The sequence below is a fragment of the Protopterus annectens genome, chromosome 13.part0 (genome assembly GCF_019279795.1).
Source record: "Protopterus annectens isolate FY-2018-M chromosome 13.part0, PAN1.0, whole genome shotgun sequence".
Taxonomy (NCBI): domain Eukaryota; kingdom Metazoa; phylum Chordata; order Ceratodontiformes; family Protopteridae; genus Protopterus; species Protopterus annectens.
The window spans coordinates 843,322,006-843,349,075 of NC_056747.1; the positions used below are offsets into that span (position 1 = coordinate 843,322,006).

At 41.2% G+C, this 27,070-nt stretch overlaps 1 protein-coding gene across 3 annotated transcripts in view; it reads right to left on the reverse strand.

Moving 5' to 3' along the window:
- DHRS11 (dehydrogenase/reductase 11) overlaps nucleotides 1-27,070 on the reverse strand; it is a 1,041,955-nt gene that overhangs the window by 891,218 nt on the left and 123,667 nt on the right. The window lies entirely within an intron of this gene.

Below are 27,070 nucleotides of genomic sequence, written 5' to 3' on the forward strand. Positions count from 1 at the left end.
ACTTTTTTTTTATTGATATTTTTCCCATACTCTGGAACAGACTACCTATCTATGTCACTTCCCATACTCTGGAACAGACTACCTATGTCAAACAAACAGAGCTCCTCATTAGCACTCAAGAAAAATCTTGATGATTGGATGGGTAATAGGAAATTCACCCCGGGGATCACTTCTGTGGTTCTGCTCGACAGGGGCACAGGAAAATAATTTTCTTGGGTGGCAAAAGCCAGGGTAACTTTTTCGCTAGGCTTGTATAGGGCCTAGGGCCAATAGCCTAGTACCTACCTATGAACCTATGCAGGTGCATCTGTCTCTGGTTACATTTGCCCTGAATGCACTGCCCTGCCAAGTGAGCCCCCCATGCATAGTCTGATGAGTCTGTTGTCAGGGCTTTGGTGGCAGGGGGTAGAGTGAAAGGGAGCCCTTTGTTATGGTAGCAGGCCTCTGCCCACCAAAGGAACTCTGTCTTTATACAAGGAATGATAGAAATCATTGATTCCAGGCCCTGAGAATGTCGACACCATAGGCTTTTTGGATACCATTGTAGTTTCCTCATATGCAGTCTTGCATATGGAATTAGTGGAATGCAAGAGGCCATGAACCCCAGGGCTTGCAGTATTTTCCTTGCAGATAGCTGGGGTTTTGTGGCCAATAGTTTGAAGTAGGTTGTCAAACTTGTTTCTCTGGAGTGGGGAATGCCATCTGGGAAGTTGTGTTGAAGCTTGCTCCGAGGAATGCCATCTGGGAAGTTGTGTTCAAGCTTGCTCCCAGGAATACAATCTGTTGATAGGGTACTAGGTGAGACTTCTTTTCATTTATGGTGTACCCCAGTGAGGTTAGAAGTTTCTTTATGAATGCCAGATGTTATAGAAGTAAGTCCTGGCTTTCTGCCTGAATCAGGCAATCGTCCAAGTATGGGTAGATTTGAATATTTCTCCACCTGCAAAATGCAATGGCTGGAGCTAGACACTTTGGCTTATCTACTGTGCCCAGGGTATTTACAAAGGGAAGTGCAGAGAACTGATAGTGCATGGAGCCTGCCCTGAAGTGTAGGTATTTCCTGCATGATTCCCTTATTGGGATGTGCAGGTAAGCTTCCTTTAAGTCTAAGGTTGCCAGCCAGGCATCTTTGCCTAGCATAGGAAGAAGCTGTTGAAATGTTCGCATTTTGAATTTTGGGATCACCAGAAAGGTGTTTAGAATAGACAGGTCCAGGATAGGACGCTAGGAGCTATCTTTTCTGGGTACCAGGAAAAGTTTTGAATAAAAACCTTGTCCCCTTTGTTCTGCAGGGACAGGTTGAATAGCCCTGATACTTAGAGAGAGAACCTGCTGTTGGGCCTCCGCCCACTGATTTGGGGGTAGGTCTGGCCAACCATTTGGGGTTGGTAGTGTGTGGAAGTGGAATCTGTATCCTAGGGAAACTACGTTCAAAACCCATTTGTCCTGAGTAATGAGTTCCCAGTTTTTTTGCATGCAGGGTGAACTTTCCTAAAGGAGCAGGTAGTTGAGCAGGGCTTGAAGGGTTAAGGTTAAGTCATTGTGCCATTTTTCCGTAGGGGGGTGGGTATTACTCCTTGCTTTGGAAGTGGGAGCCCCCACTGCGTAGGCCTGTGCGCAGCCTGAGACTAACCTAGGAGGTCTACTGTCCCTGGGTTTGGGCAGAGAAGGCCTGGAAGAGACTGGAAAGAACCAATTCTTAGAAGGCAAATGCCTACTAAACCTGGGAGGCTGTACTTGTAGGAAATCTAACAGTTTGCATAGATTAAGCTTTTTCCTCCATCCTTTTGAGGACTACTTCTGCTTTGTTGCCAAAAGGGTGGTCTTGGTTTAAGGGAGCATCCAGTAATTTAGCTTTAATATGATCTGGAAAGTTTTGCTCCTTAAGCAAGCATGCCTTCTAAGTACAGAGCCAGTGACAGCAGCCCTGCAAGATGCTTCTAACGTGTCAAAACCACATTGCAAAGTATGTTTATAAACTTGTTCTGCAGAATGCATTAAATCCTGTAATTCTTTATGTTCGGCACAGTCAGGAATCAACATCATTTTCTGTTTAAGTAGTCCAATAATATGCTGCTGATATTTTAACATATGAAACTGGCAATTTAAAGCCCTAATGGCCAAAGTAGCAGAAGTGTATACCTTCTTACCCCATTTGTCTAAGGCTCTAGAATCTCTATCAGAAGGGGTAGGAATTTTGGCAGCAGTAGCCTTAATGCCTTTTGGTCCTTGGGAAATGGTCTCTGGATTCGCAGTAGGATTCTTGAAGAGGAACTTGTGAGAGTCAGGTACTCTGCAATACCGGTCAGGTTTTCTGGGAGCTGGAGGTAAAGTGTCTGGGGAAAGGCTACATTCCAAGAAAGCAACATATACAATGTCCAGAACAGGAGGGATAGCTAAAGGCCTGTGCTGAGGAAGGAGTAAAAATTCCCCAGGCCTCTTTTTGGAGTCAGAGAAATCCTGGCTTTCCCAGCGGAAATGCTCCCCAAGTGTGCAAGGTTTCTCCAAAAGAAAAATCTTCTGGAGGGGAAGCAGAGGGAATGGAATCCTCTGCATCAGAATCCTCATAGGTGGATAAGGGCAAATCCTGGTAATCAGAAGGAACAGAAATATCAGATTCCTGATCAGAAGAATCAGACGGAAAATCAGTTCTAGGTCTCTTAGAGGGGGAAGGCTGGCTTCCCCCTAATTAAGGTAATAAGGTCTTCAGCCATTCTAAGCATTTGTTTTTTAGGCATATGGGTCTGAGCATGCGATTTGGACGTTGGTTTTCTAGGCGTGGTGCAAGTTTTAGGCCTGGATGAAGACTATAGTGTCTTTTTAAAATGCAAGTCTGCAGGCCTGAATACACCCTCAGAAGCCGGTGCCTGCACAGCGGCTCCGGACCCATCCAAGGTAGAGACTTCTGCAGGTTCCATGGTTGAAGAAGCATCTCGCGGCATACCGGACTCCAAATGTCTCAGTAGAGGCCTGTGAATCTGAAGTAGTGGGTATCAGGGGCTGCAAAAGCGCCTCACTGAATACCGGGCAGACTGGAGACTACCTTAACGGAAGCGTCGTCGGCCATTTTGGACCTATGCGGCCTGTCTCTGTCTTTATCCTTACGTTTTTTCGGAAAATTGGATGGCGTACAGAAGCCATTTCGGAGTACTGAGAGAGTACAAAAATAATTTTCTGCAAAGATAGCCCGACAACGAATAGTTCGGGGGTTGAATAAGTCACAAAACCGACAGCGAGGGATGTCGTGGTCTGGGCCTAAACAGGGGATGCGGTACAAATGAAAATCTTTGAGGTATTTGCTTTCCACAGGTAAGACAATTGTTAACTTTTACTGACATCGGCTGGAGCAAGAAAAAGGATCGCCTACGGGGTACTTATCTTTCTTGAAGACTTCGGGTCTAAAACTCGAAAATGAAAATTTCAGAAGTCGGCCAACCAGCACTTGTGAACTGCTTTGGGCACCGCACGGCAAGAAAGACTGATGTAATGGCGTCGGCTGCATGTTTTATAACCCTGGCGACCTGACATCATGGAAGAAGAGACTGTAACCGACACAGGAATCCGAACACTCTGGTATTCAGGCCAGCTGAGGGCTACCTGCAGGCAGATAACCTAAATGTGATGACTGCAACAGTGCAACACAAAGAACATCTTTATCACACAAAAGCAATGCTTGCATTAAAACAACTTATAGAAAATACTATGACTTTTCAACACCAGTATATTCTTTTTGCTCTGGCAAACTAAAAGCCAAGTCTGTAAGGTAATTTCCAGACTAGCTGATCAGAGTTCAGATTTCCACATAGTCTGGGAGAAAAAAAAAAAGGCATATGGCAACCATACTTTGAAACACAGGCAAACAAAGTTACTTGCACAATGAAAAAACTCTCTCATCTCCTAACTAAAGGAGCTAACAAGCTATCAATGTGCAGAATCCCCAGGACAAGAGTATGGCCTTCCCAGAATTACTCTGACATCACCATAAAATAAACACTCTATTTAATCCACCAAAAACATTCTTAAGAGTTATATACCTAGCTAATACAGAGCATCAACGGACCACCTTAACCAAAGCCAAGAGACTACCAATCAGACATTTTTATTAAATACTTTTACAACAACTACTGAAAGAGTTGCTGCTCACCTCTACAAAATGGACTTATTATAAAACCATTGTTCTACTCACTTAGCAACCAGGACAGAATGCAGACCACATTTCAAATTACCCACTAGTGAAAAAGCCTTCACCCAGGTAATATTAGGGCAACAAAGAAAGAAAATCAAGTCTTCATTGTAAAACATAGCTATATAAGCCACATACATTATAATCTGACTTTGTATTTCACTTGATAGTCTTATCATACTTATTAGTATGTTTTTAGGAATGCTACTTTTGTATATATTCCTTATTCAACGATTTGTTTTACTTAGCAACTTGGCTTAGCTCCCTTGTCTACATTTCTTGCTTTATTTGTTATGTTGCGCTGCAGCTCATTTCCCTGGGCCTCTGCTGAAAAAAAAAAAAGAGGAAAACATCCAGTGGAAAAAACCCTGGTTAACAAACATAAATAATCTTAGTACCCGAGCTGGGATCTATGTTCAGCTACCAAATGAAAAGAATTCTCGAACTGCTAAATATCACACTTAAAACATCTGAATGGAAAATTATCGACTACTTCTTCGAAAATGAAATTCATCAAATAGCCACAGTTGGTCAACATTGCGAACACAACCAACAGAGGTGGGGGGCTGCTCCTCCCACACACCGCCAATGTGACACTCCCCCAACTATATATACCAACTCAGAGATCACACTACAGTGGGGAAGAGGACAAATCTAAAAGCTTTCCCTTCACTTACCTTATGCATCACGCAAATTCCTGGTTGTTGGCCAACTATGGTGATATTTAGCTGTTAAGCGGTATATATATATATATATATATATATATATATATATATATATATATATATATATATATATTATTTATATTTCGGTAGCCAAACATAGAACCCCCCCCCCCCCGAGCCGTTTTTTGGAATACTTATTTGAAGAAACCAAATGAACTTGCTTCAGTGGTGCAAGTTAGCAAAAGAGCAAGTTCAGTGTCTCCAGGTTGAAAGGTAAGAACAAAGGCCTTTCAAAAAAAGGAAAATTCAGCTAAAAATATGGACATCTAATTAGCATCAAATTTAAATACCAAACAGTTCCCCACTTTCAATAGGAATGAGGGATACTACTCAGAACACACGTTAAAAAAGTGAGAAAATGATTGAAAAAATAGCATCTTGTATCAAAGAGTGTAAAATCTGTAAGCTTTAATGAACTGTATCACAAAATTCTACCACACAAGGTCATTTATTTTTGCTTCAGAAAAAGGGAGTTGTAACGTGTGTGCTTCTCCTTTAAATTGTTGCCACTAGTATGTTGATCACGTAGTGTGTTTGCATGTTACACCGTTTCAAAATCACATGCGATGAGGGAGATTCAGAAAACTGTCTGTAAGGGTAAAAATCAAGTGTGAAAATGGATATACCTCCAAAAACTGGAGCATCCCAAATCAAAAATGAAAATAAAAGTTACTCCAAAATAAGGAAAGTTGAGAGGTTTGCAAAACAAACATCATGAAGCACCCTTCATTCTCTTCCTAGCCCAAGCAATATTACTAATGAAAGATATGCAGCAAGTACCATTTACAAAATTTTCATGGGCCAACTAGAGCTCTTCTTCTTTCGGCTTTTCCCGGTTAGGGGTTGCCACAGCGGATCACCTGTCCACTCATGACTGGCAGTGGAGTTTATACGGTGTCGAGTTGCCAGCCCGGCGCCAAACCTTCCACAGAAGACACACACACACACATGCACTCATGCCTACAGACAATTTAGAGTGACCAATCCACCTACAGCATGTCTTTGGGATGTGGGAGGAAACCCACGCGACCACAGGGAGGACATGCAGACTCTGCACAAAAGCCACCCCAGCCGAGGATCGAACCAGAGAACCTCTTGCTGTGAGACTGCAACATATGCATAAATCGTAAGCCAGCCTTTTCCCTCAAACTCCATACCGGTTCCCCCCTTTCACATTTCTTATCCCATCTTTGTCCATCTTCACTATATTTTTAAGGAGCTACAACACTTTGTAAATTACAACTGTAGTGCATAGACTAGTTACTCGGATACAAGTATATACACCGTCATATCTCAAGAAGTCACTGAAAATTAACCACACTGCAACTTCTATTGAAAAATAAATACTAAATTTTCTTTACCTTTCTGCTGCCTAGGCAATCAACTACCCAGCCTTGACTCCCTCTGCTGCCCTTTCAGATTCACCCACGGTATGGGCTGGTCTTGTGCGGGGAATCTCAGTCATCCTCACAAGTCGGAGGAGGTTTGTGATCTCGCCAAAATCCTGTCCACGATAGCAGCTTTTGTATATTTTATCCTAACCCCACTCCCTGGTAGTGATGTGCCTATTGGCGTCACCACGAGGGCTGCCTATGCACCCACACCTACATAAGTGCACTTCTTCACATGTGAAAACTGGCTTCCCAAACCAGTGATAGTAGCTCCTAACACACCCGTTTCCAACTGACCCCCTGCTTAAAAAAATCAGTGCTATATGCAACCTGTGCCACACTACACAGGAGTGGCAGAAACAGCCAGCAAAGATCTATCATTGGCCACCCACCTCCCCTGCCTTCTCATCACATGCTTGAGGGGCTAACCAAACCTTGGTCGCCTTGTCATAGCAAGGGCTTTATCCCTATGGCACCAGGAGGCTTAAAAGGGCAATATTTGTGCAACCTCATTAATATACAGTGTCACACAGATTCTTACATGACTACCAGTGTCACAAGAATAGAAGGTTTGCTAAATTTTAAGTAATACTATATATTACAGCACTTTTTTGTGTGTATGGGTATCAAAGGCATCTTACCTCATGGCCTGGGTGTTTAAAAACAAAACAAAAAAAAAGTCTCTAGATAAAATAATTTACTCAATTAAATGATAATTAAAATACGTGAATGGAATGTAGTATTAATTATATTTTCATTTCAGTGGGTGCATTAAAATGCTCTGCTGATGGTACCTTTTTATATGTTCATTTGTTGCAGTAGTTTGGGAGGAAGTTCTCCATATTAACTTAGACAGAAGAGTCAGAAAAACGAAAGTTATGCTTTTCTACCACATTTCACCCTGCCTATTAACTACTTAGAGCTGAATATAAAACAAACAAAATTTCTTTAGAAGCAATTCTTTATTTATGCAACTAAGTATCACTTTGAATCCTATGGTAAAACTGGGTAACTATTACTGGTTGTTGTGTGTTTCGGCTTTTCCCGGTTAGGGGTCGCCACAGTGGAACTCCAGTCCGCCAATGATTGGTACTTGATTTTTACATGCCGAGTTACCAGCCCTGATGCACAACCTTCAACGAAGGTACGCCCATTCACACGTCTCCACGCAGAAGACGCTCTAGCTGAGAATCGAACCGGCCAGCGTCTTACTGTGAGGCGACAACGCTACCGCAGCACCACCACCATTATCATTCAGTAATTAAACTTTTGAGTCAGGGTCAGTTATTTTGCTCACTAATGTTCACCCCATCCCAAGCTAGACTAGCCATAACTACTCAACAATGGCAAAACTGTTCCAACAGTTGCACAGTTTTCATTAACCCAAGTTCTACTCTTCCTAACCCAAGTTCTACTCTTATTGAAAAGATCAAACAGGCATAACATCGTATATTGTCATTTGCATCATCTAACACGACCCCACCAATGTGTGCATCCCAGGCAGAATAAATGGCTTGAACTTGAACACAGAAACTCAGTCACTAAATAGAGAAAATGGCAAATGCAGAGGACGTATACCCAAACAGATGGAAGAGGCCCTCAACTGTACAAAAAGGAAAGCTCAAACTTTCTATTGAATGAAAAATAAAAATAAAAAATAGGAATGTATATGTGAAGATATGTGAAGGATGCCAGCCTAGCTAGATAGTGTCATTTGTAAATATTAATATAAGCCACAGGCTTGTTCTCTTAAATAAGAAAATTGTATTGGATATTGAACTTCAAAAATGTAACCACATTGCACTCTGCTGGGGGAACGCTGTTAAGTAAAGCATTGTATTACTGATCTCAAAACTCGGAGCTGAGATGTTTGGATGAAGGAATTCTTCCTATTGGTTTTGGGACCACAGTTAATTGCTAGAATTTATATGTATGTCCTTTATTGCTGTGTTTCCTGACCAGGTGCAAGCTTACTAAGAAATGTAAATGTAGATTTTCTATCAGCCTGGGAACCAGAGATTTGTTAAGAATGACGTAATCTAAAATGAGTCAGCAGGATACATGATCAATTTAAAGGACTTTCTCAGAGACAGACAGAGAGCATTTTGCATTTGTCTTGAGAACATCCAACTCACCAGCACTCTGCCTGAGCTCTGTATGCAAGCAGGATCTTGTACTTTACTGTCTCTCTTACAAAAATCTAGGAAATAGGACAATTAAACTAGTTTTCTGTATTGATGTCAGAACTATTCTAATTAATTATCTTAATCATTTTCCTGTGATCTCCGACCTCTTGACTAGCACTGTAGTAAGAAGTACTGCCCTTGTGTTTTTTATTAAATATTTTTAAACCTTTTAACTGTGACTGTTTTGTGTAGAGATAATTTAAGTTCTAGAGTACACTGCATGTATATAGTGATACTGGCCAAGCCACTCCAATAAGCCTTAAAAAGCTCTGGTCACACTTACTAACTAGATAATAATATTGCACAGTAATAATTGGACACCCTCTGGTAAGGGCCTTTTTAGTAGCCGATAAATAAGGGTCCTGGTGACAGTGAATACTACCTGACAGCCTGGACAGAAAGGGCACAGCTAGTGAACCTGCGCCAGCCTTCCCCAGGAGTATCTGTGTGGTTGTATATAAATTATATCTCAAAGTGTGTGTTGTGAGTGTGAGAGTGTGTGTGTGTTGTGAGTGTGAGAGTGTGTGTGTGTTGTGAGTGTGAGTTGTGAGTGTGAGAGAGTGTGAGTTGAGAGAGTGTGTGAGAGTGAGAGAGTGTGTGAGCTACTCGGGCAGGGACACAAAGCACTGGTTGGACAGAGAGAGTGCTAGCAGGACTTGGCTTGAGAACTTGGGTAAGGACCCCACTCTATAACTGTGCCAGTGGGGAGTCTTACTGGGATCTGGAGAGAAAGACAGAAACCCAGAATGACTATGACCTCAGTGTGCTCTTAAGGGAAATTGTACTTTACTGTGTGTATTTGATATCCTTCTCAATGTAGATGCCCCTCACTGGTGTTAGTGGCGAGAATGGAGGATCCTTGATTGCTGGGCCAGTGCAAAGGCATCACATATTGTTTGGCAGTGGTAGGATTTCCACACCACATATTAACTGGTTGGCAATTGGCTTGTAGTGATGTGGATATCCAATTCCTGTAGCTAGTGTACAGTGATCACTGAAGGTGTTTAAGTACTCTAAAGATCAGCCATGCAGTCAATACTGAAGAGTTCAGATCACAATTGTTTTACTTCTTTTGTTAGTTTAGTCAGTCAGGGAGAGCAAGCATGTTAGCAGAGGATTATGGCAAGCTGTCAAGGAGCCAGTTGGCTGAGATGTGCCAGGCTAAGGGACTGGTGCACGGAAACCTGACTAAGGTAGACGTGACTATATAGATTTGGTCACAGCTGCATCAGAAAGCAGCAATCAGGACATGGAGATGTACAACACTCACAGAATGGACAGCTCAACCTTTCTGCAGAGGACTTAAATCCATCTGGAGCTAAAGAGACTAGAGTTGGAGGCCAGACATTTGGAAACAGAAGCAGCAGAGAGACCGAGACATCTACAGGCTCAGGAGAATGAGAAACTGCTATGCCTGAAAGCTGAGAAGGAGAGGCAGCATGAAAAGGAGATGCTGACTATTCACCAGAGTTATGGAGGTAATGGTGAAGGGAGTAACCAGACCCCAGAAGCACAAAAGGCCATTAAATTTCTTCCGCAGTTTACAGAGGGGGATAACTTTGATAGTTTCATTCATATGTTTGGAGAGGGTATGTAAACAGTATTACATTGGCCAAAGGCTCTGAGTACGATTCCTGACCCTCTTACTCCACAGTAAAGCTGTAACTATTTTGTCTAAAATGTCTGACATTGACCATTTTAATTATACAGCTGTTAAGATTTTTTTAAGCTAATACCTGAAACTTATAGGAAAAGTTTCATGAGCATAGACGCAAAGCAGATGAAAGTGCGTGTGAATACGTTGCTGAACTGGGCACTTATTTTCATAGTTGGGTGACTGGATGTCAGGTCACCACTTCTGAAGGGCTGGCAGACCTTTTGGTGAGGGAACAAGCCCTTAGCACTTTGCCTGAGGACATAAGGATCTGGTTAGCTGAGAGACAATGTGCCACTTCAGATGAGTTGGAGAAGGGAGAACTCTACCTAGCAAGCAGGGCATCCCTGCTCAGGAAAGGGACCCCCCCCAGTACTGCTCATGGGTCTAAAGGAATCCATGGTGGGCAGCCCAGACTGCTCCAACAGAATCAGCCAGTAGTAGGAGAAGCCACTAGTCCAGGTACATATCCAGGGCCTAGGGTTAAATGTTTTGAATGCAACTAGTGGGGCCATGTGGCATGCAGATGTCCATGGAGGCAAGGTGGGGAACAAAAAGTGAGGAAGCCAGTAAGTGGGAAAGACAAAATGCCAATAGTAGGTTGTCTTGGGACAACAAGGGTACCAAACTACCACAAGAGGTTATGTCCTATTGTAGTTAATGGCAAAGAGGCCATTGCTAAGAGAGAGACACAGCCTCTGACATAACCACTGTAAAGCTTACAATGGTTACAGAGGAGCACTACTTGCCTGGGCAATCTATTCCAGTCAGAACTTTAGGAGGGACCCCATTCCAAATACTTTTGGCTAGGGTTCACCTTGACTGGGAGGGTGGAAAAGGAAACCAGCAAGCAGGTGTGTTTGAGGATATCCCTGAAGATGTCCTGATGGGGAATGATTTTGATAATGCAGTACCATGTGCTCATGCAGTTACATGCAGTCAGGCTTGGAGACAAGCATGCGAGTCTGGTAGCTTGGGGGAGAACCAGACAGACCACATACTTGTGGCCAGGGACTGGTGAGGTGGTTACTTCAGGGAGGGAGCTACTCAGTAACAGTGATCCTGAAGGTTAGCCACAGCTGCTTGTGGGTACTGATGTTCCCTTGGACAGAGTGACTGCAAAGGTAGAGGTGAGTAGTAGTACCCAGGCTGACAGTGAGGCACCGCTGCCAGAGGATGCCAGACTTCCTGTGGAAGGGGAGCTGTGAAGAGTTACCAAAAGAGAGTCGAGACAGGCTCAGCTCTCAGTCCCTACATTACAAGGCCCGAGGCAGGTAGCTAGTAAGGCACTGGATTCTCAAGGGAATGGGGAATCTGTATACTGGGACAAAAAGGGTTACTGTATAGAGAGCGGACCCTTGAGGGAGGGCTTGAAGGTGAGAGGATACAGCAGTTAGTAGTGCCTAGAACCTATAGTCTGGCGCTTGTAGCCATAGCCCAGGATATTCCCTTAGCAGGTATATGGGCATAAAACGTAGAGAGAGACATATTATGCAGAGCTTTTATTGGCCTGGAATTTCCAGAGATGTAACAGGATACTGCAGGACCTGCGAGCAGTGCCAAAAGGTAGGCAAGGCAGAAGACAAGGTGAGAGCTCCTCTGATGCCTTTGCCTGTGATTGAGAAGCCAATTTCAGAGGGTAGCTATGGATATTGTGGGGCCTTTAGTTCCACAGGGAAAAAGTATATCCTAGTGGTAGTAGATTATGCTACAAGATATCCTGAGGCAGTGGCTTTGTCCTCCACTGAGGCAGAAAAGATGGCAAATGCTTTGTTAGAGATTTTCAGCAGGGTAGGTTTCCCAAAAGAAATACTGACTGACAAGAGGTGCCAATTTCATGTCAGACCTGCTGGCTTGTCTGTGGAGGTACTGCGGTGTGAAGCACCTGAAGACCACCCCCTACCATCCCCAAAATAATGGCCTTGTAGAGAGGTTAAACTCTACAATCAAGTCTAAGCTACGGGCATTTGCAGACCAGTTTAAGAGGGAATGGGACAAATATTTGTCCCATCTGTTTGCTTACAGAGAGGTTCCCCAGGAATACACAGGTTTTTCACCCTTTGAGTTGCTGTATGAGCATAGGGTGAGGGGACCTCTAGATTTAATTTGTGATGAGTGGAAAGGTGAGTATGAATCTCACAAGGAGTCTGTTTGCAGTGATTACTACCTTACAGCCTGGACAGAAGGGGCACAGCTAGTGAACCTGTGCCAGCCTTCTCCAGGAGTATCTGTGTGGTTGTATACAAATCATATCTCAAAGTGTGTGTGTGTGTGTGTGTGTGTGTGTGTGTGCTAACTGGGCAGGGATCCGAAGCACTGGTTGGACAGAGTGCTAGGAGGACTTGGCTTGGGACCCTGGGTAAGAAGCCCACTCTATAGCTGTGCCAGTGGGGAGTCTTAATGGGGATCTGAAGAGAAAGGGAGAAACCAGTCCCAGACTGACTGTGATCTCTGTGTGCTCTTAAGGGAAATTGTACTTTACTATGTGGGTATTTGATATCCTTCTCAATGTGGACACCCCTCACTGGTGTTAGTGGTGAGAATTGAGGCTCCTTGACTGCTGGGCCAGTGCACGGGCTTCACAGTATACAAGATATTCTGACCAGAAAAAGGTTACAAAAGTGCATCTACCTACCAGTGCAGTTAGGAGTGATTAGAAGAAAAAAAGCCATGTAGATTTGCAAAAACAGTGTTATGCTTTGCCAGTGCTAACAGTAAATAAGTAATCATCTTTAAAAAAATCATTTGTGAATGTTTGTTATAAATATCTTCTATTTTATGCTATTTGCAGCAACTCTCACTTACGTTTCCTTTTATTAACCTTTCGGATTCTTATGTTTTGTATGGTTAGTGATACCCCATGTCCCCTGGGTTGTGCCTAAAAAGGGTCCTTGGACCACAGTACTTAGCTAGGTTACAAATGGAAATAAAAACAGACAGACAAAGCAATAAAATGACTTCAGCCTGTTCCCTGAGCAGCACCTGAAGTGAAGTACAAAAACACCTTGCTAGGCATGGAGTGTGAGCACATGCATGTTATGTGCCCCCTCACCTACCACTGTTAAACATCACAGAACCACATCAGCTACTATTAAAGCATTATTGCAAAATGTTGTTTTCCATTTGTTAACTGAATTAATATCCAGTAAGCATCTTCTCTGGGGTGACCTAGAACATTAATTCGGTTAAGTGAGTTGGTCACATAGCTTGTATTTGGAGATGCACAGAATCAAACTCAGGACAAGATTAAGCCTATTAGAAGCCAGTGACTTCTGTCCCATGCGGTCCAGTAGTTAGGATGAAAAAAAAAATTCTTAAGAGCAGTTTTCTAATCAAATGTGAGGCTTAATTCCTACATAAAATTAGGCACATCACTTCCAAAAGGTGACTTTGTAACAACCACTTCACAAAAACTTCCCCACAAAGTTTCCTGCTAAAATATGCCCACAATGTAACTAAATTGCCTTCCATTAATGTGTGTTTCTCAACTTTCAATTTCCACAACACATCTAACAAAAACAAATATTTCCTAGTCCACAGTTAATACAGTTTTCCTACACTGAGTGTGGGACACTAACAAGGGAGTGCATTGAAGGTACAGAGAATTCTCGGGGCTGCAATCCATAAATGATAAAAACTTGGATCTAGCCACCAAAACAAAGTTTTCAGTATCACGTGAGAGAGACACTTTCTACTGAATGAGCATAGGCACACTTATGCTTTTCTTTATAAAATTCACTTTTCAGGTCACTTGCTCCCCAAATATACAGCACTAGAGCAGATGCCAGATCCTGAAATGAAACTTTGTTGCTTAGGTATTTGCTTACATACAAAACACTTGGCTATCAAAAATACTGAAGAATGAAACAGGTTCTCCAAAACCTACCCTTCCCTACAATACAGTCATAAAGCTCTCTCTCTACGTCTCTCCCTTCTGTCAGCATCCTTTCTTGAACTCTCTGGTTCACATCAAGTTCGTTGAGGGGTTCTAAAGCACATTTTTTCCTCAAGTTAGTTACTGCAACTTTGGGGCAGCTATATTCTGCCTTATGAACCTCCCACACAGATATGAATAACTGCTACTGGAAATGCAGATGTTTCACACATGAACTACAATACCACCTGATCTTTGCAAATCCAGGATTCACAAACAAAAAAAAATTAAATCAATGGCACTAACTAGTATCCAATACCCTGATGAACATCACCCCACCCTTCAAAGACTTTATGCTGCAATTTTATCAACAGATCCCTACAAATATACATACTAGCATGTCTTTCCATTGCTTAACTGTACACTTCAAGGTCACACCTGGAAATAGGCCACATACTGCTATACTTGCTGGTTCAAAGGTAAAGAAGGATGTTCACTTGTACCATTACTGAACTAAGTCTAAGTCTGAGTCACAGTCTGCATGATGGTCATCGGGAGGTATTGGATTTTGAAGAGGCAAGCCACCTCTCCTATTGGGTCTATAGCAGCTTATCGAAAGCGGATATCGAATGCTAGTTGATAGACCTCTAAAGGTCGAACAACCAGAATAGCGAAGACACGGAACAGTGATTTTTTTCCCCAGGGAAAAAAATATTGCTGGACAGTTGTCGGGAGTTTGCCATTTCCTCCACTGTGGTGCGATCTCGGAGATGGTATATTTAAGCAGGGGGTGTGGGGGGCAAAGCCCCCCACTTTACGTTGTGATTTTTTTTTTTTTTTTGCAGAACAGCGATTATTTTTCCAGGGGGGATCGCTGTTCTGTGTTTTCGCTATATTCATTGTTCGACCTTTAGTGGTCAATCAACTAGCGTTCGATGTCATCAGCTTTCGATAAGCTGATATAGGCCCCTCCTATTTTGTGGACGAGTCAGTGGGCAAGGAGCACAGTCCACTCGCTAGCACAACCTAATTAATGACAAACTCAGCCACATGTTCAGTCCACTAAAGAATTCATTGCTGGCAATCCTCCTGATGTGTATACATACAGGCCTATGACCTCCTGTGCTGTCTGCATCATTACAACAGAAGCCAAAAAAAATCTCTACTGGCAGCCAATTATCTCCTGTCTCAAAGGTAAAGCTCTACTGGGGGTAGCTCCCTACAGGATGATGTGGGATGTAAATCCAACAGAAGACACAAACAGGCAATTGTGGGTACAACAAGCTTGGGACCAGAGGTCAGCAAAAGTACTTCCAGGAAAGAGAGTAAGAATGAAAACTCTGATGCACAAGACATAGCTGTGCGAGGCCAAGAGGGCCTATGAAGTGTAACCGCCATCATACCACACAGGGGTGCAGGTGTGACCGGGTAATGCAAGACAGGGCCTGAATAACTGTCTGCCACCACTGCATGCCACTCAAATGGGCACAAGCACTGATCTGATGTCTGCAATGGACTGCCAAGCCCAGTCCACTGTCTCGTATCTCTCATTCCCCAAGTCTACATAAAAGGACAGTCTGTCAGGGTCAGCTTTCTCCTAAAAAAATGTTTTGTGAGAATAGTTAGCAAATGTGGGGGGAAAAAATGGAAAAAGCAGCACAACCAGTGTCAAATAGCAAGACATGAGATGTGTTGGTGGGTGGAAGAGTTACAACAAGTAAAAATTATTACACAAACCAGTAGCATTCTCAGTCATAGGGCAAACCTCTCAATTTACAATCAGTCCATATCCCCACTCAAAGCAAGAATTTTAGATTGCTGCAGTATGAGCTCCCTTGCAGAAGGGGGTGAAATAACAGTTCATTCACAACACAGTCGCCCTAACTCAACATGAAAAAGAAAACGAGAGCCACTGTTCCTTCAAGTTTACTTAAATTAAAAAAAATAAATAAATATTTAGTTTATCAGGGTAGTGCACTGATCACAAACTACCATTTGCAGGTACAGCCCAGGTGAAGAAATTCATGAAAAAATAAACCAGAACAAATTCAGAGTAATTACAGAAGGTAGATAATCCTATACTCGTCTGAAACAATACATTAAAAAGGAACCAGATGAGGAACTAACTTAAGGTCCCAATGAAGATGTTCACAGGGCACCTCCTGCAGAAAATTTCACTGGCATGAAGCCCCACTGCAGACCCAGGGCTTTCTGGAAGGATTATATCCCTCAACTTGCACAACAGCACCTGGGGACCCTACTGGGGATAGAGAAGCCTGGTCTGCCCTGCTCAGAGTACTACCACCATGACACTCTATGTAGATTTATAAATATTCAAAGGCCACTGAGGCTTATCAACAATTTGAGCCTTGACAGTAACCTATTTCAGGCTGTACCTTCTTTTTTCAGGAAGGCCAAACCAGTCAATCAATCTAAGAGCACATTTATGGAGACCCATTCAGTCATCTAGTTTAAAAGGAAGCCAATGAGTCACACTGCTTAACATGCAAGCAGTTTATTCCAGAGGTATGGAAGGTGCCGGTTCATAAACCTGTGCCCACCATTGTTTTATCTGTTGGTGAGGAATTTTAAGTCCCTAATTCTAGCATTGTTAGAGACTGCAGACTTAAAGAGACCTGACTGTTCAGGACCTCCTGATTCTTCAACAGCCAATTAAGCAAGACAGATCTCCCCTCAAGTCCACAAGGGTTGGGACTGGCATAATTGTTAAAGGTGTTTACCTCACATACACAAGGTACAAGGTTTGATTCACACCTTTGGAAAGGAAACTGGCCATGTTTAAAATGACCTACAAGTACAGACAGCCTAGTACTTATCTATAAACCTGTAAGATACTCCACAGACTGAACTTCCAGTCTCTCTTAGTAGCTCAGGGACTTCAGGCGTGTGATCTTTTTGGTAAAAAAAAATCTCTAGGTCTAATCGTTTGATATGTTTAGTAAGATACATCCCAAAGGAGGAGCTGTATTCAACTGGCCTGATCAATGCAGACTATCAGGTAGTGGTTGCCAAAGGAATGTCAGGGTCTCAAGCAGTAATTATGAGGAAATCTTTTTTATTTAGCCCAGCTAACAGTTGTCACAAGATGGTTAAGTTAAAACAGTGGGAGTCAACCGAAGTACTTGGGTCCCGGACTACATTTTCATTTTGTAGTGGCGTACTGTCACTACTGTGAGGAGAATGGTTATCAAAAGTGATAAAGTTTACTTTTTTAGCATTTAGTTTGAGCTATTTTTGGTACATACAAGTTTACTAGGGAGAATAAAATTTGGAGGGTTCAGGTGTCACAGAGTGATTTAACAACCCTCAGTTTGCAGTTCTCTACTCTATTAGCCAGAGGCTTTGGTTTTCTGCTTGGAATCTGAGAAGTAAACACAAAAGGAGAGTTCCCAGGACAGACAGCAAAAACAACAGCAAAGCAACAGCAGCAAATACAACGAAGAACAAAGACCAAGAACCCAATGAATAAAACTTATTCCTCTCGGACATCTCGGCATACACTCCCTTCTTGGAGTACACAGTAACTTCACATCACACACTTGGTTTATATACACTGCTAAATAGGCAATTAAACAATAAAGTCATCAGGTAATACCATCAAATACTTAAAATATTTAAAGTAATACATGCCACTTAAAATCAACATTCATGCCCTTTGGAAACAAGTATGAAACTTTATAAAGAAGCAGTGTATATATTAAAGAAGTTTATTCTTACTGACATTCCCCTCCCAAAAAAAACCCACAGGACACAGACTTGAGGGACACCGCTGGTCACTTTCATACTCTGACTAGGAAGCTGCCGCTTGCGCTGTATGGGTTCCATCTTTCAGCCAATTTGCTATCCATGTTGCCACATATGGGTTGATTTTTTTAAAAAACAAACATTCAGCTTTTTATATGATGCCAGCAGGGGACGGTATTGAAGGTCTTAGCCACGTCGATATACACCACACTTTAACTGTGTGGCTGGCACATACAGCCTCTGCAACAGTTTCCAAAGAGTTTATTAGTCTGTAGCCAGGCTACTTACAAAGTCAAACTATTGTTGGGGGTCAAATCTAAACAATCTCATTATCACAGTTTATGAGGTCAGATAAAATGCAAGCCTCATCTGCAAATCTATGGAACATAGTGCTGATGATCTTTAACCAGGCTGGTTATAAGGCCAACCGTATAGAGAGGATTCACTACTAGTGTGTCATTAGGGACAAAACCAGTAGCTAAACTTCAGTTCAACACTTTGAGGTGGAACACAACAAGCAGTTTGGAAAGTCACATGAAACTTGCTGAGAGAAAGGTATTTTACTTGAAATTCAGAACTAAAACCATTTTCCCCATTAGTTTAGCTAATTTTATTCCCAAAAGCCAGAAACATCTATTGTCTAATTAGAAGACCCTCCAGGTTACGTGTTCTTAAAGACTAAAGGCCTCATGTTTCATTACATGTATACACACACTTGCACACTTCATATTTAAATCACTGTGACAAGGTTTGACAAGTCTGGTGGGTTGCAACCTTTAGGTGGTACAGCTCCTCAAAGTTACCCAGAATTTCAGTGTCTTTTCTATGTTCTTAATCTGAAAACATGTTTATTTACTTCCACTGTTAAACATAAAACAAAAATCAGAGAATTCATTTTTCAGAGAAAAGTCACAAGACTGATACATTAACTAGTAAGGTGCACTTTACACTTTTGTCACTGACTATAAACATGGAAGTAATCTTTTTGTTGATTAAAGACGACCTACAGCTAAGTTAGTGTGTTCCACTATACTTTGCCAGGCATGGACATGACAAATCACGTTTAAAAGCTTCAGCAACTGACCGGGTCGTCATTCCAGATACTCTCTTAGGATTAGTAGAAGGCCAATGTTAATAACCTTCTGTATACAACTTTATTACACGAAAGCTAAACATGACCTTTACTCCCTATGCATACAACTATCACACCAAAGTCAAACATGACCTTTGCTCCTTAGCCATCATTCACGAACTTATGAAATCAGACTGGTCAGATCAGTCTTTAAAATTTCCATTACAGACAGGATACAGCATTTCTGTGTATTTTATGCAGCTAACAAGATAATCTCTGCAGACACAATGTACTAAACAAAGGATAACAAAAGGAAGCAACACATCAGAAAGTTACTTTCTTTTGAATTTTTGCTGTACACAGACATAAAAAACAGCGGTTAAACAACACAGCTAGTTACTACTTAGTACACGTATAAGCCAGGTGTACAACAACAAACAGCAACTGACCATCTTTAAAAGTACCATCTGCACCTGTGCAGTCCGTTTCACTTTTTCACCACCTCTTCATAAACTACTTCCTAAGGGTTGCATTCTTTGCTTTTTCAGTTATGTTCAAATCACTTCCTTTTAAAGTCCTACTACAGTCACAAAAGAAAGTTAATATATTTACATGAAAAGTGAACTAGTCCTCGGATCCTTTTTGACAATAACCCAGGCCACAAAGGCAAGGATAAACCCAACATATATGAACAGTTTAGTGTACCCATTTAACCAACTTGTTTTGAGGATGTGGGTGAAAAGCTAGAGGTCCCCAAGAAAACTCGTACAGACATGGGGAGAACATGTAAACTCCACAAAGACTGTGACCATATGTCAGTATTGAACCTAAACCATGGAGCTCAGAGGCAACACATTTTAACCAATGAGCCACCATACTGCCCAGTGTTCAACATGTCTAGTAATACATTTATAATTTTCTGTCACTACAGTGACCTTAGGTTGTACTGGGAAATGCACTTTTTGTCTGGTAGACTCATACTAAATTGATTAATATGGGACAGCCTTGCCTTCAACTTGTGGCAGCCAGAAGTCACTTCATTTTTAATGATATTGATAGAACCAGAGACTAAAATATTATGCTGCCAAAACCATCAGATAAACAAATGTATGAGCACTCCTTACATGCAACAAGCACAGAAAGGGAAATACAAGCTAACTAGTGGTACCCTCATCTTAACTCATGGTTTTATTTTAGATCAATAAGCAAATATTACCGTTTAAGAAACTGAATTTTTTTCTTGCTCAGCTTAAAAGAAACATCGAATAAAGATGTCATTAAAAAAAATCTCAAAAATAAAAGCAAAAATCAAAATTCAGTCACATGCTAATCACTGTGACTCATTTCATCATTTACTGAAAGAAACATTTGGTGGAGCATAAAAGACAAGTTTGCAACCAACAGGACAGCAGAAGCATGTTCTGTCTGGTATTACAAAACAACCGACCTAACAGTAAAAAATTACCTCACTGCGCAAAGGCGCATACACCAGATATATTTTTTTCTTTTACAAGGCAGACAGTACTTCAGTTTGCTAATCAAACAATACAATGTACTACATAAGACTGGAGATTTGCCCTGATGTGATCTGTGTCCACAGACAGTAACCTGTTGTCCAGTAAATCAAGGGGGACATCCAACAATGAAATGCTGAAGATGCCGGTATTCTTTAAAAAGCATAGACACAACAAAGCGTATACCAAATGCCTTTTTTTTTTTTTAAACTTCCTCATCAATAAAAAAAGCGTCTCCACAAAAAAAATTCCACACAGAAGCAATTAACATTCAGAGCAATGAAGGTTCTGGTACTTGGCAGGTGTTAGCAAGACTGGATACAGTGTTTTAATGAGCTTGCTTCTGAAGTGGCCACAGGGGAGGTTTTTAATACAGTGGCAATGCTTTTCAACTAAAGCAACTTACAGTATATAATGTCTGCAGACAAGCAGTTATATTTCTTATTTCCTTAGTAATGAGCTTAAAATGTACTCCTACATTTTGAATAAATGGTCAACATGCCTGAAATAATGTCTGCTTAGGTACCTAGGCAAAAAACCTGGACATTATAGCTGGTACATATGTAGCACACTGGAGTCTTTTTTACCCAAGTTAAAGTTGTTCCTTGGTTTCTTTTCATTCTTAACCCCCATGTCAGGCCACTGCAACCCTTTAGACCTTTGATTCATTGGCACTGCATTATCCAAAGCATTTTCCTCACTGTAAGTCTTCCAAATGTACAGTCCACATACTATAGTACTTCTGTTATTTCCAGAATGAAGTGTTTTTTTTTTTACAAGTCCAAAGAGTTCAGTCTTGACAACCCACAGTAAGAATGATGGTACAAAAATCCTAGACAATCAATCAATAACAGCCAATCAAAAACTACATTTTCACAAGAAATATTCAGCATGTCGCAGAAGTCAGGGATATGAATCTAATCAAGCCAATGTGTCTTATTCATCTGCTGATGAAGGTTTAGTTGCCTTAACCTACTATTTGATGTACCATTAATTCTGTGAAGGATCAAACAGGGTTGATCTTTCATGGCACGAAAGTCTAGACATAGATCTGCATGGGGGAAGTCAACAGGCTGAGCACAGAGAAAGGGCTGCCAGTCTCTTCTGGTAACAGAATTTTAAAGCCACTGACCTTTTTGGTTAAGAATCTCAGAAGTCTCTCAAGTTGTGGTATGTGCTTAGATAAGTACATGCCAAAAGTTGCATTACATTCAATAACGTGTCTGATCCTGAATAAAGAGGAATTAAGACTACTTTGGATCTAGTGGAGACACCTTTGGAAATTAGGATGGACAGATAAACTTCACTAACTACTGTGGAACATGATGGTCAAACAAAAAGGAATTAAAATCAACAATACCTGATCCCTTACAACAGTGTCTGATGGACGGGTGCACCTCCTATACAGTTAGTGAAATGGCTTTGTTTACCGAAATGCTATTTTTTTTTTTTTTTTTTTTTCCATGTGAGAGGATTGTACTTGCACCAATTAATATGATCTAAGCAGTGCTGGAGCAAATGAGTCAGCTGAAGATCGAACAACAACACTCCTTTCACACAATCTGTAAACTTAGTTAACCACAGGCTAGAAGTGTTGGTCTGAAGGTCTGAGAAATGTATACCAAACAGGAGAGAGCCCAAAACCAAGTCCTGTGGTACACACCTCTGATACTTTGCTTTCAGAAATGGCACCTGTATCCTAAACACATGGATTCAGTCAGACAACCAGTTAACTATCCACCACATAATATACAGATTCATATTCAGATTTACAAGTCTATCAATAATGCCTGCATGGGCAAAGGCCTTGGCCAGGTCTAGGCATGTTGTATGCACTGTAAAATGCTATCCACTGCTTCAATTACTTTTCCAAAGAAATTAACGACATTAAAGAGGCAGGACCTTCCATTGATGAAGCCAAATTGAGGACAGTCCAGGGTTAAGATATTTTTTCAATGTCCAGATTAATGTCCGAGAACGCAACCCAGAGCATTACACATGAGATTAGTGAGACTAATAAGTCTATAGCTACCAGGGTCCGTGGCTGGGAAACCCTTGTGTAATGACATTACAGTGACTGTTTTCCTGACTTCAAGAATGTAACCAGTGAAGAGGCTTAGATTAAACAGATTAAGTAGGGGTTCAGAAACGCCATATTTAGCATTATATTCGCACACCCTGTTATATAGTCAGGGCCCATGGATGAAGTATTAGTTTTTGAAAAAGCTGACACAACGAAGGTGTTTGGGATTGTGGAACCTGTGAGTGGAGTAAAGTTTGCACTAACTTTGTTAGCTAGGATATTAGCCATTTCCTTTGGGTCAGACAGTGTAGTATTGTTATGGACTGGCTCCAAACACCGTTAGGTATTGGTTCTTAACTTCCAGACAACAGTTAAGGACTTAGTTATTTTTATGTTCTAGTGACCATTTAAAGTTCATAGTCTGTTTTGAACTTCCTAATATTAAGCTCTTTAGTTAGTTTGCTTAAGTGTGCTCTTAAGTTAGGTAGAATGAGACCTCACTTCTCACATTTGTTGTGGATAGGGACTGCCCTATCAATACAACTATTTAAGTGGGAGTAGAAGTCAGCGGCATAGGTAGCAGCTTTAGCAATAGGATTCTTCAGAGGAGGATTACAGCAGAATTTAACTCATCAAGCAACTGAAGTTTTGCTTTTGAGAAGTCCCTAAACAAAGAGCTAAAATGTACAGGGGAAGTATCACCAGTACTAAAGGAAAAGGTCACTAAAATTATAACCTGATTTAACTACACATGATGATTTTATCAAAAGACTAAAGCCAAGATACTGTGACCACTAGTAGGATGGTTAACTATTTGTGAAAAAGAGTTAGCACTTACAAGTCAAGGAAGCGCTGAACATGACAACAACTAGCAGTTTAAGGTCAGACTTTAATGATGGATAGCTGATGTCCCTCAGTAGAAAGGTCTTGGGTTTAATGGGGTTTTCATCTAATGAGTTAAGGCAGCTATCAAGCTCAGAAGGGAGCACAGAATGTGTTCTATAGCTAGCTATGAAGTGGTAATTAGTCTTGCTTAGGGTGACCTGGACTTCTAGGAGTCCACCTGTGATATCCTAAGGAATCTGGTATGAGGTGGTAATATCTTTGACAAATACTGTTATTCCCCACAACTGCCAGTAGGTCTGAAGACATGATAGGCCATATACCCAGAAATAGAGTATTTTCATTGCTCTGAAACCACATTTCTGTAGCTATACCAAGTTGCAGGGCAGCCTCAAGTTCCAGCATCTTTTTTTTTTTTTTTTTTTTTTTTTATATATAAAGACTCCTAGCATTGAGTAGAGCCACATTAATGTGTTCCAAATTACAATTTACTAGGTCGGAATGTCCATCAGATAAACTCTGCTTAAAAAAGGCATTAAGGGGAGAGCAAAGGCTTTAGGGAGAATGCGAAAACCTTGGTAAGACATGTGCAGGCCATCCCTTGCAGAGCAGAAAGGCAAGTCAGCCAGCTCATCCCAAGCAGATACAGAACAGATCTCCCTAGAACATCAACAACTACATAGCCAATTATTAAAGTCAATTATCCTGGTCTTTGGTCTTGAGTGATGGTTTGCCATTGCCAGAATAATGTAGAGAGTCAGTGTCTTTCCTGCTTCAGACACAGGAATAGCAAGCTCAATCACATCTTTCTGCATGCCACTTTTGGTAGATTGTCTAAAGTCATTCACCCCCACATGGACCACTATTAGTGGAATCTTATTTGTACAGGTGAGGGTATCCAACAGCCCTTGTTACATTCTAGATCCTGGCTCCAGAAAGACCGCTGTCATCCTATTCTTATCAGGCCTGGTGAGCACGATCTCAGAATGCTTTACAGTAGAGTCACCTCCTTCTGAAACATTACCATGGGTTTATGCAATCTCAGTGGGCCAGAAGGGCTTTGAGTTTCTTAGGGGTATGCTTCTTAGGTGCCTCTGAGACTTTGTAGTCATTAGCCTGGGAGGTTTAGGCAGTGTTCTCTTAACCTCAACACAAGCTAGTTCAGTGAAACTGCTCTGTGCAGTGTGTGTATGTGTTCTGCTTACTGAATGTTTTTCCGAGGTGAAAATGTAGCCTCCAGGTACACTACACCTCTCGCATACTGAATCACTGTGAGGCAGCAATACACAGTTTTCGGTAAGCATAAGGCAGTTACTACACTGCCTCAAAAGAGCTAATACTATCAGGCTAGCTACAGAAATGGAAACAGCTGACAGATTCCATACTGTCCCAGTGCAGATGAAGGGGTATCGGACAGGTTAAGAAAAATAAAAAACTGACTGGGCTAAAAAACAGGGTTATAAACTAGGATATGGCTAAAGGATAACAGACTAACTACTACTGTAGTCGCAGCTTAATGTGAAAAACAAAAATGTAAAAAAGTGACAGACTATGTAGGGTCAACAAGGAAATGGGTAACGGTGGCAAATTCAACTAAATAGCTTTACCGAACAGGATAATGTATTTTCTACCTAGCCAGTAAAGACAATGAACAATGGGGAGTCTGACTCAATGGACCCGGATGCAGTAACTAATATCTACAGATAATTTTAAAGGAGTAGTTTAGCGTGTAGTACAGTACAGCATTCAGTCAAGAAATAAAGGTACATCACAAAGGTAACCTTATACTCTTTACTGCGGTACTAGAGCAGGAGCTTTAAACACCACCACACTATAGTGATCAGAACAAGCAGAACTGCAATAACATCAGTGTTAAAAAAGTGATGTCCATTACGAAGTACATTTGTTTCTACATACCTAGAATGAGGAACAGGCAACACTGTAGTACTACCTTAAGTAGTGCCAGTGGTTAGCAGCAGCAAAGCAGAGAGGCACAATCATGCAGCATTATTTAAACTTAATCCCACTTCAATCAAATCAAAATCTAGTCTCTTCTCTTATTCCATCTTTTCAAATGCCCAAAACGGGACATTTTTTGTAGAAACATGAAATTTTGCAGAACAAAGCATACCCACACAGCCAGTGGAAAGGACATAAATTCACTTTTTTGCCAAAATAAAAGCATTCTTTAAGCATGATTTGTTTATATTGGTTCATAAAACATTTAGGTGTTTCAGACACAAAATAATTGTGTTATGCAACTAAAGAAAACACGATAATTTGTCCTCAAACAGCAGAACATTTGCCATTTTTTATTTTTCCGCAGGACACAACTGCCAATAGGGACTGCCCTGCACAGAGAGGCCAGCAGTAACCCTAGAGCACAAAAGTAGGTCTCTGCTTAATACCTCTTCCCTAGCTTACAACCTACAATGCACCTCTTTAAAATGCTGGAACTGCAGCACAGGCTGAAAGACCTTTTTAATAAACTGAACCCCTTCAAGTTGCAGTGGAGTTTCAGGAAGAACAACTCGGTTTAGTAAGATTATCCTACAGATAGTACAATTTGGTTTAAAGTAGTGGGCTCACTTTATAAAAAGCACTCCTTTTGCAGTACAGCTGTGCATAAAAATAAATAAATCTGGTAATGTTCTTAGCCCTTTGTGTCAAAATTACTTGTGTGTATGATCGGGGGCTTGGGGGACACATCAAAATGTCCAAACTTCAGCCCCATAACTGCAGAGGCCAGCCATGGCCAAGAGGCAGAACAGCAATATTTATAGTCACAAATTTTTAAAAAGAATATTATGATGACCTGCCTGATTACAATAATCCAGACATGCTGTATGCAGCAGAGGGCCCAAAGCATGTGATATTACTTTTTTAAATTACATTCTGACAAGTGGGTGCCTCTCACGAGGATTATCTTTGCTTCAAGCTGTGTAATCTGAAAGGAAGAGGAGATCAGGCAGCCAGAATCAAAGGATTAACGCAGCAAACTGAAATGCTAATGGTATCCGTTTAATGAAACGCCAACATCCTGTCACAACACACACCCGTGCACACACACAAAGTCTCAAAACAGACCAATGTTAACCAAGCGATTAAATTTCACCCAGCTTTCAACGTTAATAAAAGCTATGAAAATGAATCAGTAATCATTTCTAAAAGATAAAGACCAAGGTTTGTATATTATTCAGCAACTGTTCCTACTGCACAAGACTAACTAACCACGCTGAAGTACTAGAGAACAACTAACACATTTTCAATAAACCAATTACCTATCATCATAAAAGTGCCCCATCAATCAGGGCCTCCAAAACAAGCCTTTAAACTGCCTGCTTTTGAAAATCAGTCTCCTAAAAATAAACACCAAAGGCAAAAAATGCAAACGAAAGTATTAAAAATATGTAAAAGCAACTAGTGAACAGTTGCCAAGTAATTTTTGTGCATCTGTTTGAATTGATCCTAACAGATTTGTAGTAACATTAAGACATGCTACAAGAATTTCCTGAATAATGCAAGAATCAAGCAGTGGACCAAAATGTGAAATGCCATACCAAAAGAAGATGGGCACTGTCACAGCCAGTGTAACATACGCTACACCCCCATCACCATACTTCAGTACGAATGGGCTGCTGAATTTTTTGTACTGCTTAAAATATTTTCATGTTTTTCCTAAAGGCAAAACAATTAAAGTTGTTCAATCTGGGGAAATCTTATTTTTCTAGGAGCAAAATACACCTTGCTTCATTACTTGAATGTTGGTGGCCAGTTATCCAATGTTAACATCCTGCGACTTCTATGGCAAATTATTGAAAAACCTTTGCATAATCTTTC